General features: G+C 37.2%; 1 long non-coding RNA gene across 1 annotated transcript; it reads left to right on the top strand.

Moving 5' to 3' along the window:
• Positions 1 to 1,974: 1,974 nt before the first annotated feature.
• LOC132058367 (uncharacterized) lies at positions 1,975 to 2,761 on the top strand. The gene is made up of 2 exons (XR_009415269.1): positions 1,975 to 2,067; positions 2,464 to 2,761. It is a non-coding gene; the product is annotated as an uncharacterized LOC132058367 (long non-coding RNA).
• The last annotated feature ends 11,326 nt before the right edge of the window (positions 2,762 to 14,087 follow it).

Raw genomic sequence — 14,087 nt, 5'->3', positions numbered from 1 at the left:
GTAATTTCATTATTTTATACTTATCATAAAGCATGCCTTAGAAATCAATTAAATACTACAACTCTATCGGGTGGAGCAGTCATGATCATCATGCCTCACGTGAAGGAACTAGCATCATAAGGTGAGTCTAGCAACAATGAATAACATCATGGAATGGTTAGTTTCATAAAGATATCATATCATAAGTCTTGGAACCTCTAGACTTAGACTCATCATCATTGTCATATTTACAACGCATCTCTTATCTTTATTTCATGAGAAGCTCTTAATAATTATAGACTCATAGTTTCCGGAATATAAAAGAGTTATGGAAAGCTAAAGGAAGTCATGTTGTAGGAATCATGCCTTAGAGAAGAAGGGACTAGCCTTACATACCTCTTTGTCTCCTTAACTCTATCGACTAGATGGTTTCCTTCGAAGCCGACGATTCTACATTCAAGAGAATTCGTACTAAGATTAGATAACCGGAAATATACTTAAGATTGAGCTAAAGCTAATGAAAATTGGGTAGCATCTCCTTTGTTTCTACAACTTCCTCCATATGCTATAATAACTCCCAACATCAATAACAACATTCATAATATCATAATCAATAACTTTGTCAAGTTCGACATTATCCAATTCTCACAATTCCCTACCAAAATGATTCATGACCTTAGCTATGGCATAACATCGTATTCGTTCTCATATAATACCTCTTTAACATCATTTGTATCATTTACAATAAGATTTCAGTTATAACATCTCAAGAATCATGATTCATGTCAAACTACTATTCAAGAATGCCACTATTCTTATATTTGTAACCCATTCTCTACTTTCTTCTATAATCCAAGTCTTTCAACCATTCAATACTCTTAATAGCAGGAAATGAACATAAAACTCACCTTTGATTGTGAAGGAATGGGTTTTGAATGGAAATACTTCACTTGGAGAATATCCTAGCTTCACTTCTAAAGAAATCTCTAGCTTCCATCAACTCTAGCTAGCATTCTTGCACTTGATTCTACTAGTTTTTTGGTATTTGATCTTTGATTTCCCTTGAATTCATGTAAACAAAGTGTGTGGAATATTCTAGAGGTTTAGAGAGAAGTGGAGAAAATAAGAAATGAGAAATAAGACCTTGAAGTCATCTTTTTATAAAAAATTAAAACTGCCCGACGGGAGTTATACAGACTCTCATACGGTCTGTATAATATTATACGGTCCATATAAGTGACCATATAACTCCATCAGTGATGGCCCTTCAATGTAACGGTTATACGGACCATTATAAGGACCGTATAAATGGTCGTATAATCCACCTTTTCTCCGAACTTGTTCTCGTCATCTCGTTTGATCTCCAATTCTTATGGAACCTTCTTAGCACTTGTAGGGGCGTCATAACTCTTCCTCAAGACATCATTAAGTCAACATTATTTCGGTACTTTGCAAAACCCTTCCAAAACACGACTTATACCTTACATTTTTCAACGAAGTTTCTTCTCTTGTCTCAAATGTATTTGGAATCTTAACTAGAACCGTTAAGTACTACTTCTTACTTATAGAAACATCATGTACTTCTTACCCTACGTTATTCTATCTACTACATGACGACATGAAATTTTTCGAGGTGTAATACTATACTTGTTCTAATTGAAGTAAAGTTAGAAATTAGAATGAAAATAATGAGGCTGGAGATTAACAGCAACATTGGAGATCAGTAGCAGTAATAAGGCTACATTTACACATGCCATGAGTAGCAGCATATACTGAATGAAAATGTTTTTAGTAGGATTACAAGAGTGGTATTAGCATGTGTACATGCTCATTCATTTGTAGTACTTCTAAAGATCTGTTCATTTAAGAAATTAGAGACAATGGCAAACAAAGTGCAACACAATGTCAAGGAGATAACAGCTGGATCTGAAGAAATAATAGAAGAATGCTACTCCATCCTGGAAGCTTGAATCTTTATTCATTAGACTTTGAACTATAGCACCTGGTGAGATCTTGTAGGTGTTTGAGACGGTGTCAAGTCAAGGCTAGAGGATTTGCAGTAGACAAGCTTCTATACAGTCTCTGGATGTAATTTACACTTTTATTTCTGTTTCTCTGATTTTTTCTTATTTGTTTTTCTTTTTCCTTTCTTGTACAGAAAACTTTCTATTTTAATAAAGCACTGCCAAACTTGGTTTGGTGGTTTTCATTCAGAAAAAAAAAAAGTTAGAAATTAGAACTAAAGTTAGAAACTTTATGATGATCCTTTGAAAGTAATGGACTTTATGACTTTGTTTAGTAGTAGAATCTTTACTTTAGTGGTTGAATCTCTTATGACCTATATAATTTTACTAAATAAGCAAGAAGAGAAGTATCAAAAGTACCAACCCTCACCATCGCTATAGTTTAGGGTTGGTCAAGGACGTTGCTGGGTACACGTGCTTCCCGTACTCACTCTACACTTCCTACACCTTTTGTGTGCAGGTACAGATCTGGGCACGAGTTGAGCATCTTGGTTCAGTGACTGTTGGAGAACACTATCTTGGAGTCCAGGGTGAGTTGTTGATGCCTTCCCAATACCGGATTCCTCTATATCCTTATTTTTGTCTTCCTTATTTCAGACTGTGTTGTATTAGCTTTTAAGACTTGTAATCGTATTCTAAAAAGCTATTGTACTTGTGACTTCCAAGTTTTAGGGGCATGTTGTCTCTAATTTATTTTTAGCAAGTTATTAAGACTATTTTAGTACTTTGGGAGTTCCTTTAATTTCCTCATTAACTTATGTTTGTATTGCTTTGAGTTGGGGTTCGCCTACGGGTAAGGGTAGGTGCCCTCACAACACAAATGAGGTAACGACTTAGATTAGATCAACTAATGGGTCATCTTACTTAGCTAGTAGCCCCTATGGGTTTATAAGGCCTAAAAGGTATTTTTTACTAATAAATACTTACTTGTAAATGTCACGACTTATATAAAAAATTTGTAGATTAGTCTAATGATGTGATAGATCAACTAATATAAATACTTGACAATAAATGTTCATTCTTTATAGCCTCTGCCTGATAACTCTTCAAACAAAAAAGTTGCAAAGTTAGATTAATTTCAAGACTTGGCATAGGAGTACCCTTTTTAAAATGAGTTTATTGTCTGGATTAAGAAACAAGATCCCTAGTGATAAGAGAGTGTCCATATTTAGAAATGATATCCTTTAAGAAGCTGATGGTGTAGATGTTCTAGTATAGAGAGCATAGATCACCTCTTTCACAGTGGTGCCTTTGCTTAAGAATTATGAAATATTCTTTGTGGATGTTTAGACATTACATTCACTGACAATCCATATAGGAAATTGATGATTAACTGGTGGAAGTTTAAAGGCTTGAACTGTGTCACTAGATTCGTTACCAACTCTCTCTCTCTCTATCCAATTATTATTTAAAAAATCTGGAGATTAGGATGTAATGAAAAAGATGGAACTAGAAGGCAAGTGTCACTTTATAGCCTTCATCATGGTTCAACTAATCACCAACCAATTAAATAATACAAATTGAATACTTGGAATGCTATCACTCAACTTCAGTGTAGCTATGTTCATTTCATACTATCGTCATTAAATGGACTAAATCTTTTTTTCCCTCAAACTTAACACTGATAACGTTAAAAAAAAAAAAAAAAAAAAAAGGACTATAATGGAGGAGCTCGTGTCATTAGGGACATGAAAGGACCTTGATTGATGGCTTATTCATTAGTGCTTGGACCTGGAACCAACAACTAGGTTGAAGCGGCATCCTTACTCGTAAGAATCTCCTAGTGTAAACATAATAGTCACAGTTACATAATTGTTTATAGTGATTCAAACTGTCTGTTGATTTTGTCAAAGGCCTTTACAAAAATCCATATAGTGATCATAGAGAGGTTAAGAAGATAAAAGAGTTCCTTCATCATTCTTACTGTACAATATAACAGTGCTTCTGAAAAACTAATCAGCTAGAAAGTAAGCAAGCATTCTTTCCATGATTTTACTGCTTCTAAAGTGTATGCTACCTTCAATGATCTCCCATCTCAATTTAGAGGACTCGTGAGACTTGATAGATGGAGATTATTTGTCATGCGTATATCAAACATAAAGAGGGACTATTATATATATATATATATATATATATATATATATATATATATATATATATATATATATATATATATAATTTCTTTGTCAAAGAGCTATATGTATAATTATTGTTAATCTAATGCAATTACCTCATCTCAATTATATTAAGGATAACTGTAACGATCAGTTTGGTCATTATGTACGTTTTGACCCTTTTAACCCCGTTGACCATTTCCCTAACCCCGTTAGAGTGTTTTTGACCCGCGGCGATGGGAAACACGATTCCTGAGGTCACCGGGTGAGTTTTGATAGGATTTGAGGAAGTTAGAACCTTAAAGTGAAAAATGTTTGATCGATACTTGACTTTTGGGTAAACGGACATTTTTCAAAATTATATTGATTCCATGAGGTCCGAAGGGTCGATTATGACTTGTTGGAATGTTTGGTACGGATCTCGAGGCATTTAGGAGCATTTTTACCCTTGGTTGGAACCTTGATTTTGACCGTTAGGCAGTTGAAGGGATCAAGGTGACCTCCATTGTGTAACGACCCGTTTTGTCGTTACCGTGATTATTCCATTTTTGCCTTCGTTGACCCTTTCCCGAGTCTCGTTAGAACTATTTTGACCTGAGGAGATAGTTGACATGACTTCCTAGGCATCGTTGTGGGCCTTAGAATGTTTTCTAGAAAAATTGGGCTTTAAGCGAAAATGAGTTGACTCAAAATTGACTTTTGAGTAAACGGACCTTTTTCGGGAATCCGTCGATTCCTAGAGGTCCGAATGGTTGTTTAGAACTTGTGAGCATATTCATATCGGTTCCCAATGCACTCGGGTGCATTTTGGGACCTGGGTTGGAAAGTTAGTTTTGAGGTATTAGGGGTTGACTTAGCTAACAAGACTTCTGATGGGAATTCTGAGGCTACGAGTGCGTTCGTAGCGCATTTTTATATATATCTGCATATTTATTTGTGTGTTCTGGGTCTTGGGTGAATGCCGGATTTCGGGATGAAATTGTGGAAGTTGGAAAAATTCGGTGTCCGGTCCGTCCGGGGCGGCACAAGCGCCGCTACGACGGCGGTATGTATTTTGGCCGGGGACGGCGTAGCGATCTGCGCGGCCCCCGGGGGTACCGCCGGGCCATATGACCGTTGTAGCGGTGTTACCGAGGCCCGACCTTATTTTATAAGTTTAAAACCCCAAAACCCTAGTCATTATTCTATCCCGACTTGAGAGCTTTGTGGAGGCGAATTGGAGGGTTTAAAAGTGATTTCTTCCCTAAGGTAACATTCCTACCTTATTGTGATTCCATTAACCTCTCTTAATCATCTAGCATAACCTAGAATTTAGAATCTAACGGGTCTTCAATGGGTTCTTGAGTTAAGCTCTAAATCATTTTTGGTTCCTAGAATCTTCCTAAATAGTAAGATTAATGTTGAATATGATTGAATATGTTGGAAACAAACTAGCTAGATTCATATTTTCCATAAAAAGCTTAAGATTAAAAGAGGGGGTTTTATGGGTTTTTCCTCCTAATGAGTTCTTGGCTTTGAAATCTTATATTATTGGTTGGGTTAGCTTCATTGAGCATGGAATTGATGGATAATAGCTATATTAACTTGAATCTTCCATTTCTAAGGCTTAATTTGTGAATTAAAGGCTAGGGTTTATACCCAAAATTTGGGGGTTTTTATATAATCCGAATTTTGAGTAATTGTTAAATAAATTAGTTGATTATTAATGGGAATTGAACATCTAGAACACTAATTCCATGGTGAGAGCTTTAGATTATTATTTTTACTTTGTTAGTTTATGAACCCTAGTTTATGGGTTGGAATGATTTAATAAGAGTTAAGTTTATTAAATGCCTTCTTCTTGTTTCAAATTCCGCATTCAAATATGGTAGACTTTGATTATCTTGAGGCTCAACGTAAAGGAAGGGCACAAGTTTGACTCGAGATTGCTGCTCAGCCTGCTAGGCAGGTTACGGCTTACCTTTGTGGTGAGACTTCGACTAGCGAAGCGTATATTAGATAATATTTTCGGAGATTTCATGTAAACCTTCGGGTATGAAGTTTGGGTTAGATGTTGCCTTAAGTTTTGGTATTGCTTGTGACTTGTTTGATCGGGCTTGTGGCTTTGCAGACATAGGACCTTGTTTGGTATGTTGTGTATAAATTGGTGGATTGTCTGTGAATCGGGGAGTCAAACGGAAGGACGAATTTACTTGATATTGATACTAGTACTTAGTGTACGCCTTGTTATTGGTATAGAAATTTTGGGATATTTGGCCCTTATTGTCATGGAAATTGATATTCATTATGATTACTTTGTGGATCATTTGGATATTGCGTGCACTATGTTTATCATTACAAATTTTCGGAACTTAAGATTGTTCACGGTTTATAGTTGCATTGTCCCATCTTCATACTCATATTCATGGCATATTGATTATTGAGTGATACGGACACAAAATGACAAGTCATTCTAGGATGGAAATGACCGATACTATATTGTTAGGCTATGTGATTGGTACGATCATAGAAATGAGAAGGAAAACATTGATGAATGTGATATCGCGAGACTTGATTATTAGTAAAATCGAGAGTTGTGACTCCTTTGTGGTTTATCTCGATGCCTTGATTTCTTGGCGCCCTTCGTGGCACGGTTGATTGATATGATTCATTGATATTGTACTTGCATCATATTCATACTTCATACATTATTAAGTCATCGGATCGCGCGCGGGAGCGACCGATATTCTTCTGCCGAGACATAGTTGATATCGAGTCATCTCTGTCGGCGCGAGTGACCGATATGGAACACCGGTATTATGAGACTTTCGGATATTTGGTCCCTTCGAGTGCGGAGCGAGGGTGCTTGGACTTCGCGGTCCCCCATGAGTTGTCTTCGTCGAGGCGCGTGGTATTCCCGCCGTGAGAGCGCAAAAAGTACGGCTGCATTGCATTGCATAACATTGCATACATACCTCTTATTGCATTGCTTTGATTATACTTCCTGGTTGATTATGACTTGGTTATGGTGTTGGTTATACTTCTTGGCTGTTGGTGAGTTAGACTACGTTGGTTGGATCGTACTAGTAGACTTGTTTGATATAGGTGAATAGTTGGGACAATTGAGATTAGTGGCTATCACATAGGGTTGGATATGAACGGTGATTACGTGGGAAAGCATGACTTGTATTCTATCATTTACTTGTTCTCTTTTACCTTATTGTCTTTATATATGCCAACAAGTCTTAGTCGGCCTATGATACCCACCATTACCGTAGTTTTGTACCGACCTACACTTGTCGATTCTTTTATGGATGCGAGTATTCAAACTTTTCTTCTCGCTACTGACGCATGAGGTTGCTGCAGAGTCGTCTCCAAGGTGAGCCACGATGACGGGCTGCTGCCCGTATGTTCTTTTTCCTTATTTGCTTGTCCTACTCTTATTTCGAGACGAGCTTGTATTATGAGACTTTTTCATCTTTAGACTTGTAATATTTAGTTAGTGCTCTTGTACGGACAGTGCGGGTGGTTATGATTACATTATCGTATTTATTATATACAAATGACAGGCTTCGTTGCTTATTTTCTTCCGCTATATAGATATACTGGATTTGTGAATATTGAATTAAGGGTTCGCCTATCGAGGTAGGATAGGTAGGTGCCCGCGCGACCTTATGAAATTGCGTCATGACACGTTGGGAATGCTGATGCCACGATTGAGTTCGTAGCGCGTTTTTACATGTGTCTGCATGTTTGGGTTGTATCCGGAAGGTCTTGGGTGGATGTCAGGATTTTTAGGTGGAACTTTATGAAAACTAGATTTTCTAGTTTTTTGGTGTCCTGCTTCTGCGGGGGTGTTTTCCGCCTCTACAAGTTGGCCCATAAGGGACTTGACCTGCAGACGCGAGTACAGAGTCATTTAATGAATCCGCCTCAGCGGACGGTTATTCGCCTAGACGGGATCATGTAAGCGGAGATCGCTGAATCAGAATCCTATATTTTCCCAATTTGAACCATTCTTCTTCCATTGACTAAATTGGTAACCTAAGGAGTTCTAAGGGCGATTTGAGGAGCATTTAGAGTTGAATCTTCATTGGATAAGTTTCCTTTCACTCCATTGTGTTTTATTGAATGACTAAGCCTTGATTTTATGGTTTAGTTAGAAAGAAAGCTTGTAGACCCCAAGTTGACTTCATGAATCTTATGCTATGAAAATGGGTTTTGTTGGTAAATCTTGCTTATGCTAGTCATGAAATGCTTGGAATAGTAGTTACTGAGTTGAACCTAACTAAATTTCTTGGATTATTTTTTTTTTTTTTTTTTTCAAATTCCACTAGGCTTTTTGGGCCTAGGGCTAGTTTTATTAATTTTCTAAAAAGCGAAAAAACCCCAAAGGGAAAGTACAAGTAAGGGGGACTATGCCTTACCTTACTAATCCTTATGAGGCAAAAAACCTCTATACTAACAAGAATGTAAGAAAAATGAACTACTAAAGATCAAATACGCTATGATCATCACAGAGTTTATAAGACACTACGCGTGATGATATTACACATGATAATACTAAGATAATGCGAAAATAATACAAGTAAGAGAATAGAGTCAAGGCCCTTGTTCTTTGAACTTGTAAAATCTTCTAAATCTTGTAACTCTACCTTATCTTGTTCTTCTAGCCTTTCCAAAATATCTTGGAACTTCATCAATTTTTCCTGGATCTAGTCGACTTATTTGAAGTGGTAGGAACTGCCACTTTTTGTTTTGCTTGCCTCATTGGAATATGCCTTGGGATGAATTCTTCAGTCACCTTTCCATCCCAGCTCCCTTTCCTTGTATGACTTTTATTTCTAAATTTTCCACTTTGCACCTGTCTAGGTGAGATATCACCCTCCCTAGCAGCATTGTGAAAGTTCTGTGCAGTCGACTCCTCATCCATGTCAATTCTAGGACCTTCAGTAGATGGTATTGCCACTTGCAAATTATTAGCAAGCATACCTTGTTGTGCTACTGCATATGGAGTACTTGTAACAGCTGCAAGGGTACTACCTGCTGCTACTACAGTTTCGATTGCTTGCAAATTTGAACTTGAATCCTGCACATAATGAATACCTACATTTTGCTGTTGCATTGAGTTTCGCTCCTTTGCTTTTACTTACTCAGCTTCTTGGCACAACTATTATCAACTTGTTTCGAGACAATTGATTTGTGACTATCCGTACGTGTGTGGACTATCTGATGTGTTTCCTCCTCGCCATACACATACATGGAGCCTTTACCTTATTTGGTCATCTGCACCCCACAGTCCATCCCCGAAAGTATTCAGATCCTCATAGCTTTTATCAAAAATAGCATGGATCTCTCGTGAAGATGTGCTGACTCTCGAGATATTTCAAGTATCGATTCGTACTCACATGGAAATTCATCCTTTCACCATTCTCTTCCGATTACTCCGTATCCGTCCTATTACATTAGTAGCATTTGAAGAACTTCTAGCAAGCTTGGTTCAAAGTAACAAGCTTCTCCTACTCGACTATCTTTCATAGATGGCTTCATGCTCTTTATTGGAGTGAAAGCTTTTAGCATTAACATTAAGTTGCTTCTCACCGGCCCTTTATCGGCTTACATGAACTGATTTTGTAACTGGGATTTATCTTTAGCTTGTACTTTTTGCACCAACAACAAGAATAACCAATCGCTTCTCCAATCCATTCTTAGCAACATCATTCACTACATGACTGCGGGTGTTATAGCAACCCCATATGCAATCTCGCCTTCTTCTTTGTTCTTCAACCTCATGGCAAGCCTTATTCATGTTGACTCCTCTTGCACATTTGAGCTTGGAAAAGAAGCTTCAACCCACCGCTTAGTGTTACTGTGTGAGTGCTTCTTCTTGTGAGGAAAACTCATGCCTTATGATTCAAAGTATCCCAAGACCACTAAGCACACCAATCGTATTTGGATGCACCATATCTACACCAGAAGTTGACACTTCTTTTCCCATCTTTGGTTCTGCGGACCAGCTGTTTATTAACTTCTCCATCTAACACCTCAACTACATCATCATCTTCACAATTCCTTAATGCTACAAACTTGTTACATGCCAACTGCTGTTGATTGTTATCAGCAACTGAATTTCCTCCTGTTACACTAACTTGGTTAATATTTTGTAACCTCCTTGGATCAACTGAAACTAGCTGCTTCCTAGTGTTTTTGTCATTTACTTTTACTTGTTGTAAACACGACTGGTTCTGCCCATTATCATGCTTGTGGTTCTTTCTCTTTGGAGTATGCCATTGACTTTCATTATGCCTTGGATTAACAAGAACAGATGGCAAGATTAAAGCTTGGTCCACGTTAAGCTTGGCAGCTGATTCTAGCAGTGATTCCTGCGCATATCTCTCTATATTTTCCACACCATTATTTGTATCATGAGACTGCCCAGCCAACATTCCTCCACCAACAGCTTGTTTATTCCTTTTTTCCTTCAGAAACTGGCGTAAATCACCATCAAATTTATCCACATGAGGCTGTTCTATAAGCCCTGCAACATCCTTATTAACTTCGTCATTATTTTGCTGCTGCGACACCCTCTTCTTCAACATCAACCTACAGTTAAATTCTTCATGCCCTTGATGATGACAAAATTTACAATATGGGGGAAGATTATCGTATAACCGAAATTCCCTACTATTTTAAGGAAAATTCACCCTAACACGACTTGGTAATTTATCAAGCAAGTCTAGTTCGACTTTTACCCTTGCTGTACTTGGACGAGATCTTTCATTGGTCGCCTTATCAATTGCAATTGGTTTCCCAATTGCCGATGCAATGGACAAGATACTTGAGCTTAATGACTGAGGTTTGGTGCCAAATTGAATCCATACAAAAAGCCAAGTTTCTTCGTTTGGTTTGAAATTCCTAGTCCAAGGGAAAATTCTATACATATAATCTTCACCCTTACTATGTAACGAGTTAATCAATTTTGAAACAGCCATTACGTAATCTTCATAGAGATCAAACCTTATGCTATGAAATTTCTATGCACCTAATTGGTTTGGAATAATATCACGCAATGCATGAATATCGGGATGCCCGAATGAGAATTTCATGATTATAGCTTGATGCAAGCCTTCCTCAATAATGAATTGTTCCACTTCCTTCAAGGTAAATTGAACAGTAGGTTCACCATGTATATATTCAACCGGTTTAAGCTTGGTTTTTGGTATAACTTGGACATATTTTTTGGGATGTAGCTTGGCAGCATACAGTGGTTGAGGTGTTAGGTTAGAAGTCGTCTCTCCCTCATGGATTATGGGAGGCTAGGTCTCCATCGGCCAGAGAGAAGAGAGAGAGGTTGGGTTTGGGTTTAGGGTTTGGGTTTTGGGTTTAGGTTTTTTTTTTTATTATTATTATAGAAGGTTAGGGTTTTTTTTCAAATTTAGGTATTTTGATTGAAGGTTGAAATTGATGATTAATTCGGCTTAATTAGTAATTGAGGGATAGTAATGGAATTCCTAAGTGTTGATTAACCGATTTTACTCAAAATTCCTATTTTTCCTTGTGGACCCAATTTCCTACTTAAAAAAGGGGTTAATTTCGATTCGAATAGTATTGTAGCAATATAGGTATCGTTAGTCTATGTTTCTAATATAAAATACATTGTTGAATAGACTTCGAATGTTCGGAAGCTCTCCCGAAGGGCAAGGCTCATGTTGGATAGTTCGTGGCACCTGCTCGACACCGAGGTAGGTTTCGGTTTACCTTCCGGTTAGACTCCAATTAGTGAAGCATATGTAGGAGTTAGATATTGATGGGGAAAACATGCTAGGCTTTCGGGTATGGAGTTAGGATGGAATTCTATTAGGTTGGTTGTTGTTGTTTGTGGGCTTGTCGCCTTGTTGTTGAGATTGGGCTTGTCACCTTATTAGCTATGTTGCGACTTGCATATGCTTTCATCTCTCTCTTGTTATGTCACTTATCATTAGAAAGAGGAAGATTCATGAGATTAGGCTTGAATTATGATGTGTGCTTATGATAAGACATGGATGAGATTTTGATTACAATTTATTGTTAATTACGATATCTTGCATGGCATACACTCTCATTTCATATGTTGCATTGATATGAACTGTGACTTGGTACTGATGATGATAAGTAAGACGAATGAACATCCGAGGTCTTTTCTGGATTGTGTACAAGAGAGATGAGAATCTGTGATCCGAGGTTATTACCGGAGCAAAATGTGTTATACTCACTGCTCGAGGTTTATTGCCGGGATGAGGGTGTACATGGACTTTGTGGGTCCCCTATGGATCATGACTATCGAGACGTAGGGGTTTCCGTCTATAGCATGTGTGTACAGGTTTGAGGTATTTGTCCAGTGCATTACATTGCATCGCATATGCATTCATTCTTACATCCATTCTTTATTGTTGATTTGTACATGGCTTGATGTTGAGTTGATCTGTTCGTGAACGTGTTTGATTGCATACATGGCTATATGTTGATTTATTCTTTTATATATGTGAAATAAATGTTATCGACCTAAGATACCTACCAGTACATAGTCTTTGTACCGATGCTACCTTGCTGTACTCTTTTCTGAGCGCAAAGTTTGCTACAGGATCCACATCAGGCCCTCATGAGTGATTCCCGAATCATTCCTATTTGGAGACCCTGGGTAAGCCACTGCTTGATCTGCCGCCCGAGTTTCCACTCATCTCATCATCTGTTTACTGTCGTCATACAGTTATTCCTTTTCTGTTTATGAGCCTTGCATGGCCATTCAGACTTGTAATACTTAGCAGCTCTTGTATTGTTACATACTAGATTCCTTGGGGATGATGTAGTTCTTTTCCGCAATTTTTGGTTGTTCAAACTAATATGTATTCAGAGATAATGGCTATTCAGTTAGTTGTTGAAATCTGTGCACTCATTCTATCTTATATATGCTAAGACTATTTGGATACTTCTATTTCCTTTACGTATGTTTAAAATTAATGTTGAATAAGGGAATGGTTCACCCACAAGGGGGGTTAGCGTGGGTGCTTGCTCGAGCCACAAGTTGGGTCGTGACAATAACTTTCACTATCCTTCGGGAAAGAACAGGGAGTTGAGAGTAGCTCAATCCCTCAATTCATTTGTAATACCTTCTATATTTGGAGATGAATAAAATTTCTCTTTTTCGGTTAAAAAATTGGCTTATAAATGCATTAGATAGCCGCTCACTTGTATGAAAGACTGGTTCAAAAAATCGAAACAAACGTTTTTTGCCGTAAAAAAAATTAATCGATTCTTAGTTTTAAAAAAAAAAAAAAAAATTAAAGCCAAACATCAAGAAATTGAAGCATTTTTACTTTTAAAAAAAGCTTCTATAATCGCCTTTTAGTGAAAAAAAAAATTGTTTTCCCGCAAAAAACTTTTCCTTTTTTTGAAAAAACAAAAATTCCTCTTCAACATTTTGAACCAAATGCCACATTATTATTTAAAATATTCTTCTTTGAAAAATTGCAAAAGCGGTGCCTTGGAGAAATGGTAAATTTGGACCAGTAATTAATAGTTAATTATTATTTCAAAAATATTAAAATAGTTAACCTCATTTGATATGAAAATAAATTTTGAACATAATGCTCCTACATGGAAGAAATTCGAAAGAAAAAAATACTCATGGAGTTTCGAACATCATAATTCAAATTCCAGTAATATTTTGGAGTTTAAACATATAATTTTTATCCAAATTTTATTTCACATAAACATTTGAACGAAGAAGGGGACAAAGACATTTTGTTGGGAGACTTGGAGTTTCTAAGAGGTTGGGTATTGTAGAAGTTTAAAGATTGAGGAGGTTAAAGGTGTTATTCGTAGGATGCTCATGGGAAGAGCAACCGGGCCAGACGAGGTTTCTGGCCCTAGGAAAGATAGGTTTGGAGTGGCTGACTAGGTTATTTAATGTCATTTTTAAGACGGCGAAGAAGCCCCAAGAATGGAGGTGAAG

Source organism: Lycium ferocissimum, chromosome 5, assembly GCF_029784015.1.
Source record: "Lycium ferocissimum isolate CSIRO_LF1 chromosome 5, AGI_CSIRO_Lferr_CH_V1, whole genome shotgun sequence".
NCBI classification, from domain to species: domain Eukaryota; kingdom Viridiplantae; phylum Streptophyta; class Magnoliopsida; order Solanales; family Solanaceae; genus Lycium; species Lycium ferocissimum.
This window is presented reverse-complemented; position numbering and strand designations above follow the sequence as displayed.